Raw genomic sequence first — 13,682 nt, forward strand, 5'->3', positions numbered from 1 at the left:
TACAGCTATACAAGACAGAGTAAAGATATGTAAAAAACTGAGCAAGAATTGTCACTATTTTTTACTATGTTTTTGACAAAACAATGTTGGTATAAAAAAGAAAATAACAGGACGTATGGATTTGGTATCAGTTCCACTAGATATTTCTAAAGACATAAACATTTTCCAAGATTTTGCTTAATATTAATGCTATTAAATTTGTAAGATTAGACTAAATTTACTTTATAGTCTTTGTATGTACAAATACAGAAGAATTTAGTACAAATTAAATTAATGCCTAGCAATGAATATGTGTGAAAAACCATGTTTTAAAAAATTGGGTTCAGGATAGCTGCTAAATTGAAATGCATGAATAGCAAACAGTCTGTGTAAATACATACTGTACAGAATACATTGTAATAAGTTTAAAAGTAATTTGTCAAGTTGTAATATCACTGGTTTTACCCCAGTAAAATAATTGCTTTCAAATATTTATTATCTAAGCCCAGTTCAGTACTTTACCAAGATGTTAATGGGCAGTTCAAAGACATGACCACAATGTATAAATGCTTGCAGTAGCACATGGTTCTTGTCTCTTATAGTTAATTCAACAAGTTGCAAAGAGTTAATGAAACAGTTCTAAGTCATAAATTAAATTCTGTAATTGCAAAATAATAAATTAATGAAGTTAAACTAAAGCAGACACAGCTCATAACTGATAAAATATTTTCACAGAATGGTCTGCAAAAGAAAAAGTTGTTAAATACATTCAGTTTTGTTAGTAATACTTTAATATAATTGTATTAACTATGTAAAATTGCATTTTGATTTGTTGTATCAAAAGACTATATAATGTGATAAAAAAAATACATATCAGTATAAAATGTTTTGAGTATGTTTAAAAACAGAGGGAATTGTTAGATATTAAATATGCTGAAAGAAAAAGCTTGCTTAAATACAGAAACAGAGTTTAGTAATATGTGATCAGCAACCATACTAAATGACTGTGGCTTAAAAAAATAAGGAACTTGCTTATAAGTGTATTACACACACATCAAGAAAGCTGAACTTCTTACAGACGTGACAATAATGTAATCTGCTTTCACTGGACAACAGGACATGCTTTTCTAAGAAAGTTTAAAAATGTGCTTTTCTAATCCACAAGGCATTTTCTTGAAGACAGTTTACTTATCAGCATTTACAGAATCCACAAGGCATTTTCTTGAAGACAGTTTACTTATCATCATTTGCACAAGAACAGATGTGTTAGCATTTGCGTCATCAAGCCAGTATCTTTCCAAAACCTAGAGGGTGTGAGTTAATTAAAATATGTATAAAAAGTCTGTATTAAATCTAGTTGTTAGGGGTATGGTAGGGACACATTTGGTGTTCTGAAGTAAATGTTATATCTCTCACATCATCTGTACTATATGAGAAGTAAAGTTGGAACAGTACTTTTAAGCTGTAACGTTTGTCCAGTTTGGTTTATTATAAAAGTTATTGGTTACTGCTCTTAAAGACAGGTGCTGCAAAGTATATTCTCTCATCAGTGTATATTCTGCAAGTTTCTGTATGCAACAGACTGTGAATGCAATTATAACCAGACTTTGATTCCAGCCAGCAAGACTGAGTGTCTTAAGAACACTTCAAATCCCACAGTAAGAGCAAGCAGTAAGCAGCAGTAAGCAGAGAGACCTCAATATATTTTTCAAACCGTTTCCTCAAAAGTATTGCATAATCATCCTGTTGACTGTACTAGTGACAATAATCTTTTTGTTGTGGCCATTCCTTTTCTCAAGCACACAAAGTGAACTGAACAAGCGTGCAGAGTGGCACCTGAACTTTAACACTTACCAGATCAAATATGTGTATGCTGAGACCTTCAATGTTTCGAATTGCTGTATTTGCACAACTTTGCCAACAGCATATAGGGGGTTACGGTTAACTTCAGTTCCCCTAGGAGCCAACAAGACCTGGGAAAACTTAATTTATGATACATCAGATGTCACATCACAAGATAAAGTAGCATTGCACTTGTCTGTTCGACAGAAGGGAACTGTGTGTTTATACAAGAATGATACAGTTCAGGTGGGTTGGAGCAATTGCAATATGACTGTTCCCTATAGATGCTACACTAAACCTGATAACATCGGATCCTATTGCAACACAAGCTATGATTCATTTGTTGAACTGATGCATAGGACAATTGGTGAAGTAAAACATAATGCTGACCTCTATAGACAACTGTCTATAATTGACAAAAAAATGTTTCATGCAGAGCCACGGCATAGTAAAGTTACTACTAAAGTAGAAGATTATTTTGTATGTGGTAGAAAAGCATATAAATGGTTACCTGAGAATTGGTCCGGCAGTTGTTTTTTGGGGTACCTGGCTCTGGCCATAAGACACACAGCAGTTTCACCTCAAGGGAAAATTCGTAATGTTCAAGAAATCAAGAGGCCTGTCAATCCAGTGGGGCAAATCAATGCGCGCTGGAAAAACCATCATGCTGTGGGCTTAGGGAAAAATGGACTGTCACACATGGACTTGAGTGATACTGTTATATCGTGGGCAGGTGTACTGCCAGCATATGGAGCAACGAAATCATCTGGCAACTGAGAAAATTGTCTAAGCTTCTCGAAATAATGAGCAATGCAACCTTTTCTGCCCTAGAACTGGTGAATGATGAACTGACTCCCATGAGAACAGTGGTGCTTCATAATTGCATGGCTCTTGACTTCACCCTAGCAGCGAGAAGAGGTATGTGTGCTTTAATCCAGGAGGAGTGCTGTTTGTATATTCCTGACCACAAACACGAAATAGACAACCATCTTGAGGTAATTCAGCAGGTGTCAGCCATGACCAAACCAGGACCAAATCCATTGATGGCCTTTTTCCAGAAATTGTTTGGGGGTTGAGGCAGTATCCTGATGAACATTCTGATTGCCATCTGTGTAGGAATAATCCTACTGGTGGTATGTGTGTGCTGCTACATCTCCTGCATAAAAAGACTGATTAAAAACTTTATAGACATTTCAGTTTCAGAAACCTTATACCAAGGTGCTGAACTTGAAGAATTGCTAAATAACTGAAAATGCTTTCATGAGCTTAAACTGAATGACTCTCTTAACTGCAAATCCTGAGTAGGAAGAGGTTAGGGGAAGAAAAAACGGTTTATGCTCATCTTGAAAGTAGAATAAAAGTATTAAAAGGGGGGAAATGCTAGAAAAATATATAATAGTAATATGCATGCTTAGTGCATTCGAGGTTTAAAAGGGTTAATACATTTATTCTGTTCACACTGCATGAATCTGCATAGCTATTAGAAACTTAACAAGAGACATTTCATTTCTGCTAATGTCATGAAAATAACAAGAGATGTTTCATTTCTGCTAATGTCATGAAACTTAAAGAGATATTTCATTTCTGCTTATGCCATGAGAAAGTATGCAGCTGCTAGAAGCATTGATAAAGAAAACAATAGATGCTTGAAAGTTTAAACCATAGTCAGCATTACTTGTACCAAAGCTAGAAATGTACCTTGAATCTAGACAAAATGTAACACATGTATTAGAGCTGCACAATTGAAGAATTGAAAAGTTAAGGTGGGCTAAAATAAGCCCAAGGCCAGGTTGTTTTTCTCAAAATGTTTTGCAAGCTAGCAAATAATCTAACCTAGTCAGCAATAAGTCTAGTAACATTTTCTGTAGAACATACAGAAAGCGGTGTCTGACTACGTCAGCAATAGAATAGTAATATTTTCTGTGTGACATGAAGAGAACTGTAAAAGAATAACATACTGATCACCAAAGAGACTAGACAAATCCTGTACCTACATGCTTTGTCTCCTTGCTGCAAGTAATAAAGGGTGCCTTGCTTGAATCTAACGTGCATTGGTTTTTGAAGTTTTTCCTTTCACAGAGGGGTAGTTGAAGTCACCCAGTATGACAGTGTTAGGTTGGACCCTAATATTCTCCTGGGTGCTTAGGAATCTGGAGTGTGAATCTTGGGACATAGCTGTCTATTAGCTATGTAAATGTTAGTGAGAGCTGTGCATTTGGCTGCTTTCTGTTTTAGCTTTGTTCTTTAAGAGAAACAAGAGACTAGCAGTCTGTTACAGTCTCTAAAGCAGCACTTTGAATGAAACTACTTGTCTGCTTGCTTGCTTAGTAACTAGTTACGATTAAGTGTTTTTTTATACTTTCTCCATTTCATTTTATATTAAACTACAGCTTGTGTAAATAGCAAATATTGTTGGTTTGTCACAAGTTTTTTTTCCAGTAGCTAAATGATCCTCTATTTTGTTACTCTGAGTGTTCTCCTTGTAACTTTGTTAGATAACCTTTACACTGAAGTATACTTTTTGGTTGTTTTTCTAGAAGTAGTGGTTATTCAATGGTAGGGAGTAAGTTACTGTAGTCTGAGGAGTAGACATTATTCACTAGATCTCCAGCTTCTTTCTTACAGGTTCATATGCAAGTACTAGGTTAGCTGCCCCGTGGACCACTTTAAGCTTAGCCAATTTTCTTTATTGTGCTTGAATAATTTATTTTATTTATTTTACATTTGTTGACCGGGATAGTCCAACTGGATACATGTTCATTTTCAGTGGAGGCCCGGGGAGAAAAGCTCCACATACCAAAAAAGAGACAGTACATACATCACTGAGTGATAAACTCAGGCAGACATGTTTAGAAAAATATAGACAAAGAATACAGGCAGATATCAATATACACAATGTGCAGACTTGCATCTGATTGACAAAGACTTATCAGAAAATGTGAATACAGAATACAATCAGATCTCATAACTCACAATGCTTAGACATTCAAATGTGATGAGGCATAGATATTTGGCTAAACAGCAGGTTGGGTAGCAAGACATGTATTAGTGAAGTTGTTAGTCAGGTTTAGAACAAGAGCACAGCCAATGAGATGCGAGGTATTTTTTGAGTTCTCTTTTAAATAGGGATAGTGAGGTTTCCTTGATAACGGTAGTAGGGAGTAGATTCCAGATTTTACCAGTTGAGTTGGCAAATATAGAAGCAAATATACCATTTGGTTACAGACTGGCATTTTCCATACCACAGTCACTAATTATATATTACCCTCTAATGAGAACAACTGGGATCATACGACAGATAATTTGAGGGGACCCATGCATAGGATAAAGCATTTAGGAGCTGCCTCTGTCAATTAGTACTACATGAGGCAGTCCTGGAGTAAATTTTCCATTTCCCATTCATAGATCTAAGTTGTGCTTGAATATGAACAGGGATGAACTTTGCTTTATGTGGATGGGGAGTCTGTTCCAGTGCAGCAGTATCCTCTGCGAGATATATCTGTCCCTCCAAACCATTATCTTATTGGTTATTTCCCTTCTTCCACTCATTTTAATCACTGCTAGTAGCCATTTCCTTGTGTCTTCCAACGACTTCAAGGAGTGAGAGTTGAAGCACATGGTCTGAGTGAGGCTTGGCTAGTCTTTTTCAAGTTTAATCTCTACAAAGTATCCATGGAAGAAGACTAAATTACTATACTTTTTTGGTATTTTCAGTACATTACTGCTTATTTAATTGAATTTTAGAACTGTTTTTTTTTTAACAGTTTGTTCAGTCAAACTTGCTGGCCTTGTGTTTAAGTCACCCAACTGCCTAAAGAATCTGACAGCACCCAATTTTGCCACAATTTTGCATTCCACCACAACTTAGCTAAAACAGCTGATATTGTGTTTCATTGTTGACTGGGTGGTTGTGTAGCTAACGGAGCCTCCATTTCGTTACACTGTGTGTTCTGTGTTGTAAATCAGTTAAATAACAGCTCCATTTAGCCCATAAAAATTGCTTCTCCTGTGAGTTTCCATTGCCTCCCTTACTTTTACAGCTTTTCATACATTAAAGTACATTTGTATTGGTTTGTTAGTTGAAGCATAAACTTGCTGAGGCAGTAGTGGCTATTTGGTGGCAGGAAGTGATTTGATGCTGTCTGAGAAGTACATATTACTGACTGGAGCTCTAGCCACTCTTCTGTTGCTTCTTTCAGTTTTTGCACCCAGTTCAAACAGTGGGTGACACTGCAGTGTGCAGCACTGCACAATGCTGAATTTAACAGATGCTTTCACTTTAACAATAAGAAGGTCACTGAAACACCAATCAGTAAAAACAAAATGAAAACTCCAGCAAAGCTAGAACTTCCACTGAGTGACCTCCCAAACCTCTTGTATCAGAGGCACATGGGATATATGCAAATGACCCTTATGAACATCAGGTGTTTCAGCTAATTGGCGATTCTAAAGGCACATGACTTGCATCGTTGTTTTAATGGACAGTTTCAGGCCAATAAAGCCAAACTCCACTAGCTGTGGATATGCATATTTCGGCCTTGTTATGACCTTGTCAGCACAGCACAAGCAGAGTGTTTGACTAAGCATAAGAAAGACAGGACTGTTGGGTTTGGCTTTATTGGCCTGAAACTGCCCATTAAAACGAAGAAACAAGTCGTGGGACTTCAGAATCGCCAATTAGCTGAAACACTCGATGTTCATAAGGGTCATTTGCACATATCCCATGTGCCTCTGATATAAGAGGTTTGGGAGGTCACTCAGTGGAAGTTCTAGCTTTGCTGGAGTTTTCATTTTGTTTTTACTGATTGGTTTTTCAGTGACCTTCTCACTTACTGTTTTAGTTTGTTGTTTGGGATATTTTTGCAGTGACTCTAATAATAATGGACATCAGCTGGGTAAAACAGCCCTGTGTTTCTTATGCTTAGTCAAACACTCTGCTTGTGCTGTGCTGACAAGGTCATAACAAGGCTGAAATATGCATATCCACAGCTAGTGGGGTTTGGATTTATTGGCCTGAAACTGTCCATTAAAACAACGAAACAAGTCATGGGCCTTCAGAATCACCAATTAGCTGAAATACCTGATGTTCAGAAGGGTAATTTGCATATATTCCATGTGCCTCTGATACAAGAGGTTTGGGAGGTCACGCAGTGGAAGATGCTTTCACTTTCAAATTATCAGTTAAGATCCTTGGTTAAATCTTTCTCCCATTTATAGGTGTATAAACTGCAGAGTTAAGAAACAGTACACTGTTGCATGTCAAAGGCTACCTCCCTAGGCATCTAGACAAATTATTTTTCTACCTACGTAGTGTAGTGCTCAAACTAAATTCTCTAGCCAAACTTCTTAGTACACCCGAAACTAAACCTTACCTACTAGTAGAAATGCTTTCTCCATCTCTCAGTAGTTGCAAGAGAAGGATCTGGTCTTCATCTATAGAAATGTTGTTCCTTGTATGGAGACTTAAATTAACCTCCTAGGAAACATCCTCCTCCTTTATCAGCTCACATTAGTAAGCATTTAGAACCATAGATTTGCACTTCACGTCTTTCTCTGCAGCCAGCTTGGTTAAAATTGGTATTCTGAGACAATGCAACAATCGTTTCAGGTTTAATAACAGACACTTACTGCATAAACAAAAGAAATGGAGTGTGAGAGAGATATAGTTACATAAGGTTATTGGAGGCAAAGCTCTCACAGGAAGCATCTACAACAAACAAGCATCAGTCACATAGCATCACACTACACAAATCATACATAGCTCAGACCAAACACAAGATTTGCATAAGCTGAGGCTCTTAAAAGCAACCTACCTATACCACCAAGGCCTCCTAAATGTAACCCAGGAACGCTTACCTACAGCATTTTAAGCAGTCACAAACCCACCCATTTCTAAATATACAAAGGTGGTATTTGTTCTTGATTTTGGCCCTTTACCCCCATTATTTTTTCTCAATTTTTAAGCTCAGAGACTGAGATGTGTGTGTGTGTGTGTGTGTGTGTGTGTGTGTGTGTATATATATATATATGCGCGTGTATGTATGTATGAGGGGTTTGCATACTGTATTCTGATAGCGGTCAGCTCAGAAGATACATTCCTGTGTAGCAATTATGTATTTGTTCATTAATTTGATCCCAGTCCTACTTCTGAGGTGGCAGTCACAGTTATACCAGTGGATATAATCAATGGTTACATTATTCACATGGCATGTATGTTTCGGTACGTAGGGGGCATAGGCGCACTCAACTGTCTTTACATTTTTTTTCTTTTTTTTTTTCAGAATGATGTCTCATATTTTGGTCTGTTCCTCAATGTTTGCATTTTTTTGTACTTTCAGTTACTAAATAATGACAGACATTTGAGTGCACAAGATATCAGCATTAAGAAAAAGCATGATAATGCAAAGCCTGTTCTGGCATCACAGGATTATCTTCTCAGCTCACGACTCTCAGATTTTGGATACCTGTTTAAGAAACTGAGGCTAGAAAGAATGTGTGTTTTATTTACTGTTTTTTTCTACATTCACTTACAGATGCTTGTGTTATGTAGGTGAAGCATACAACCAAAGACTGAAATTGGAAAGTTGCAAGATTCATTAATAAGAGATTAATTTCTGGCATAAGAAGCAATCAGACACAGAACAGACTTTAAAGGAACACAGAACTGATTTTATCACAAGCCATGAATGTACATACAGCAAGTAAAATTACTATTATGCATGTAAAAGGATTAACCAAGAAACTGATGAGTGAAAGACAAAAGAGTCAGAGAAAAAAAGTGAGAATGTGTTGCAACAATAATGGATATGAAAAAGGAGGCCATGCGAGAATGCATTGCAACAGTAAAGGAGAAACATGTCCATGGTATTCAGGGAAAAGGCCATGCAATAGAAATTAAAACCACATGTATACGTGGCTAAAAGCATGACAAAAAGCAATGTGCTCCTTTTAAATAATTGTGCTGAATCTGTGCTAAACATCACTATCCTCTGCACAGACAGTAAAAGGCAAGTCAAGAAAGTTTGAAACGTTGCTCTTTGTTTAACAGAAACAAGAACAGTAGCTGCTTGATACTATTAGAATGAAAATGTAAAGGGATGCCAAGATTTACTAAGCAAAATGTTAAATTTAAACTAGACATAGGTGTGGTGCGCAGTACCTTGTCTGAAGATAATCTAAAGCACTCGGAAGTTAATATAATAGAACATAGATATGTATGTACACTGGCATCATAATTAGGGTACCAAATAAAACCATTGGGTTTAAAGCTGTTGATATAAATATAATATTAATCTGTATACAGTTCATTAGATTATAGCACTTAAGTACATTTTCCTAAACTTTTAATTACCTGGTTTGTGAGAAGTCAAGTACAGCAAAACAAATTAACAGTACAAAAGCAAAAAATGCATGCACAAGGAAACCATGGCAAGTGCATTACTATCCTATACATAGCTGGCTTTAGGCACCAGCAAACCCTGTGGTCGCTGGGGGGCCCCTGGTCCTAGGGGGGCCCCAACCATAGCAAGTTATCTTACCTTGATATTTTGTAACATGTGTGTTAAACTAACAAAAGCTAGTACAGCAATGATGTATGCTTAATAAACCAGATGAGTAATAATAACTCTTTACATCGCCTTCAAAATGTCTTTAGTTATAATAAGGGTGTTTTGTCAAGTAACAGACTTCGCAATTCTATTAAATATTTTACCACTGACATAATGCCCGTGGCTTAGTTAAACCCTGCTGGTGGACATCCTGCCCACGAAAACTAACAGCATAGCCAGCTTTAGGTATCTGCAGTACCCACTTGTCTGTGTGGGGGCCCCACAAAAGCTACTGTAGGCTGGGGAAAACAAGGAGAAAAAAATGAATTAAATTTTCCATTATGCTCTTTAACCTTAATAGGAGTGTAATATGATCCTGTTAGGATAAAACTGATACTGAACATGAGCCAAGGTAAGCACTAAAGATATCAATCAGCAGCCCAGAGTGACTGATGTCAGTGCACACCTTGGATATTAAGAAGGGCCGAAGTTTCCGATTGTCAGGGATGGTTTCTCTTTCAGGCAGTTTAATAAGTACTGGCAGAACACCAGATACTATAACTCCCAATGTCTTTGCTGAAGAATTGTGCTCAATAACAAAACTAATAGCAGAATAAAGGCTCAAAATGAGGGACACATTTCAAATATTTCTCTACTTCACTAGAAAGGTACTAGAATAACACATTTTGTATCAACATGCATTTTTTGGACAGCACAAAGTATAAAACTGATGTCTGGATTTATTGACCGACTGTAATTTTAAATGATTTACCAGCAAATAAAGACTTTTTTTTAGGAAGGATGGAGCAAAATTATGAGTCAAAAAATCAAGGAATATTTGTAAAATCAAGGATCGAGACAGGTATTCATTTACTCCTCAATGAGGTATATAAAAATGACTTATCCCTGCTGTTTGATGACTGCTAAATAGCAGTCACTAATCTGGTGTGGCAGTACCAGTGTTGCACAATGCGTTGCTACAAAACTAGCATTGAACTAGCATTGCTGTCACGTGTGTGTGTGTGTGTGTGTGTGTGTGTGTGTGTGTGTGTGTGTGTTGCTGTCACTTATGTGTGTGTAACAATATCATGGATTTTTATCAGTGCACACATACAATAATGTCGGGGCACATACCTTATTCTTCTTGGTATCAGTAAAAAATGCAGCTAACAAGCAATGATATTTCAAAAGTAACATGCAGACCCTTAGATCTCCTAGGAATCTGGTGGGCCCCACTTCCCAAAATATATAAATGGATACGGGGGGGCTGCCTTATTCATCCTTGACTCTGTGGGGGCTCCACAAAAGCTGTTTCTGGTTGAGGAAAATGATGAAAAAAAAATGCTTTAATTTTCTGATTACATTCTTTAACCTAAACAGGACTGTGATATGACCCTGTTGGGATAAAACTGATAATGGCCTCTGCTCTCAGTTTGCAGCCATTCTAAAACCAGCCCTGCTCATATATGAATGTACAGAAAATTGCTGTAGGTTATGTGGGGGACTGGGGATTGTGTGGTCAGTTTCCTTTACTTTTCTTAAAGACCTCAGAAATGTACAAAGAAAGTTACTTTAGGTCCTGTAGGGGCAGGTGTACTCTCTAGTGGCAACAAAGTAGAACACATTACTGCAAGCATTATTGTTTTTCACTTTCCATGCAATCACACATCAGGTATGTATACAGGTTGGTTGCTTTTGAGGGTTAGGGATGTGAAGAGTGAGGCATGCTATGTATGTGTATTTCAGCAGCCACTTGAAATACATGGCTATGACCATTTGAACCTCTGCTTTCATCTCATTCAAACACCAAATGCATTTGCAGTGACTGTCTTTTTTGGGGATTAGACAGACAGGCAGTATTCCCAAACAGGATCTGTGTATCCTCAGAACAATTGGCTTGTTAGTTCAGCTTTGAGCATTAAGGCTTGGGCACAACTTATGTCTTCACTGAAATAAAAAATAAGACTGGAATACTTCTTCTTACTTGTGATTTTTGTTTAGGCCACTGTTGGATTAAAAGGTTGGGAAATGCTCTAGAATCCATCCTAGAGCATCAGTAACCTCTATAGCTTCTGGGGGCACCGGATTAATTGAGTTATTTCCAAATGGTTATTACTGTGCTGTCTTGGTCAGGAAAGGTCTGTTGAAAGGATGCAAGGAAAAATAAGGTTGAACAGCAACACTGAATTTTTTTCCTTAATCATAATTTCTGTTCAAGCCATCATTGGATAAAAAGGCTGTAAAAAATAAAAAAAATAAACAACTAAAAAGCATTTCAGAGCATATATAAAGTTATGGCTTCTTAAAAAAACTAAAGATAATTGTAATATGTGAGAAATGGAAGAAAAAAAGTAATGGGCCTGGTGTAGGGAACCCAAGATGAGAAAAAAACAGAGGGGAACACTGCAGGGTGTGGGTGTGTGCGTATGTACGCATTTTGGGGGGGTGCTGAAACAGTAGGCAGTGCCTAGGGATCCATTTCACCTACGTCCAGCCCTGTACATAGAGTTGTTATAATATATCATTCTTACATATAAATGTCAGCAACTGTGAATGCCCCTTTGTGAAATGGGCCAACACAGTGTGATACATAGGCTTGTTGTAAAGTAGGAACATTGCAGCTACAGGTCAGTCTGTGTGTATTATTCCTAAAAGTTTGCAGCATGAGAAAAAAGGATGGATAGAAGAAGTGTCAGTGACAGGATGATACTTAGACTGGAAGTGCCCAGGGGGCCCCCAACTTGATATTTGCTGGTGGCCCCAAAACGCTAGATGACTATTTTGATTTATTCACAGGCTTTGGAAGTTTGCCAGGAGAATATAAACTGTGATGCACTGCCAATGACACCTGCTGCCAGAAAAGGACAAGTAACTTTCAGTAGTAGACCTTAACAGGAACTGAAGTGACGTAAAACTTTTGTGTCCTTAAGAAATAATTACATCCAGCAGAATACTGTACATTGCAATGTTTGTACCAAATAGGTCTGTGATAGCTATACCTCTGAAAAGCTGTTAAGAGCAAGATGTGGCTTTAGAATGAAAGTGTTAAGAGTTTTGAAATCATTAGTGCTCTTTTATTTATAAATAGTTGATGAAATGCAACCGGTCAGTAATCCAAAAGCTTTAATATAATGAGCTCTTTTCCTCTGACGTCTCAGCCGTAGCCTTCGAGGAGTAAAGGACCTCAAAAAACACATACACTTTATATAATAGCAGCAATCAATAACTAATTAATTATACAATCAGAAATTTAGAAAATTAAACAATGAAATAAAACAATTAAAAACTAAATTAATATTCTCCAGTTCAATTCCACATTTAACCCATGAGGGTATAAAGTGCCAAACTTTAAAATATAAACAGATTCTTTAAATAGCAACTGTTTTTTTTTTAATTATTTACATCAAATTGGGATACACTGATTTTCTCTAGTGCTGTTCCTTTTAGCCCCTCATATTTCTTAAATGCATGGCAACAGAACTTTCTTTACTATTACTGATATCCCTTGCATGTTCCATCAGTCTTACTTTAAATGACCTCTTTGTCTCCCCAATATAAAACTGGTTACAGGGGCAATTGAGGGTGTAAATAATGCCTTCAGTATTACATGTAAAATGATCCCATGTGTTAAAAAAATATGTTATTAATTTGTGGAAAACTTCTAACCACAAACTTACACACTTAACATCTACCACAAGTTGAAGTCCCACTTAATATTACTCTATATTCTAAATTCATAGAAGGCATGGTAAATTCACTCCTCACTATACAATTCTGAATATTTTTGCCTCTTCTAAAGGAAATCCCCAGTTTTTTCCTTCAGCCATTCAGCCACATTTCCCAGGGAACAAAAATATTCCCAATAATACCTTACCTGCTGTACCATCTCAACACTCAAACAGCTATATGTAGTTACAAAATAGATGGTATCAGTCTGTTCTTTATCCCTATTATTAAGAGAAGTAATGGATAACTTGTTTACATCACTACTTCCCCTTCTATCATCACTAATTTTTACAGCTTTTTTCAATCATCTCCTTACTATATCCCCTTCGCCCAAACATCTCAACAGTTTTACACAGTTCTCGTTTAAAATCATGGTCATTATTGCATAACCTAGAAATCCTAAGGACTTCACCAAAAGGTAATGCCTCTAATGTATGGGGGGGTGACAACTTTGTCCATGTACAAACTGTGTTCCCTCTTCAAATTTCCTACTGACTGATGTATATATATTTTTTCCTTCCACAATACTCAATGTGGCATCCAGGAAAGATATTCGGGTCCCTATTCTAAATGGAATTTATTGTTATG

The 13,682-nt window shown here is 36.9% G+C and overlaps 2 protein-coding genes across 9 annotated transcripts in view; both read right to left on the reverse strand.

The window, feature by feature from the left end:
* BNIP2 (BCL2 interacting protein 2) overlaps positions 1 to 13,682 on the reverse strand; it is a 2,487,402-nt gene that overhangs the window by 1,793,292 nt on the left and 680,428 nt on the right. The gene's annotated exons all lie outside the window — the stretch shown is intronic.
* The window catches only part of MRPL13 (mitochondrial ribosomal protein L13), a 506,205-nt gene that overhangs the window by 472,267 nt on the left and 20,256 nt on the right, over positions 1 to 13,682 (reverse strand). Inside the window, exon 1 of one of the 5 annotated variants that reach the window (XM_044077383.1) lies at positions 7,194 to 7,251. The exons of the other annotated variants lie outside the window; for them this stretch is intronic. The gene's annotated coding sequence lies outside the window, so the exon portion shown is untranslated. Of the gene's footprint in view, positions 1 to 7,193; positions 7,252 to 13,682 lie in introns of those variants that run through there. 5 annotated transcript variants of the gene reach the window in all.

Source organism: Protopterus annectens, chromosome 7.part0 (assembly GCF_019279795.1).
Source record: "Protopterus annectens isolate FY-2018-M chromosome 7.part0, PAN1.0, whole genome shotgun sequence".
NCBI classification, from domain to species: Eukaryota; Metazoa; Chordata; order Ceratodontiformes; family Protopteridae; genus Protopterus; species Protopterus annectens.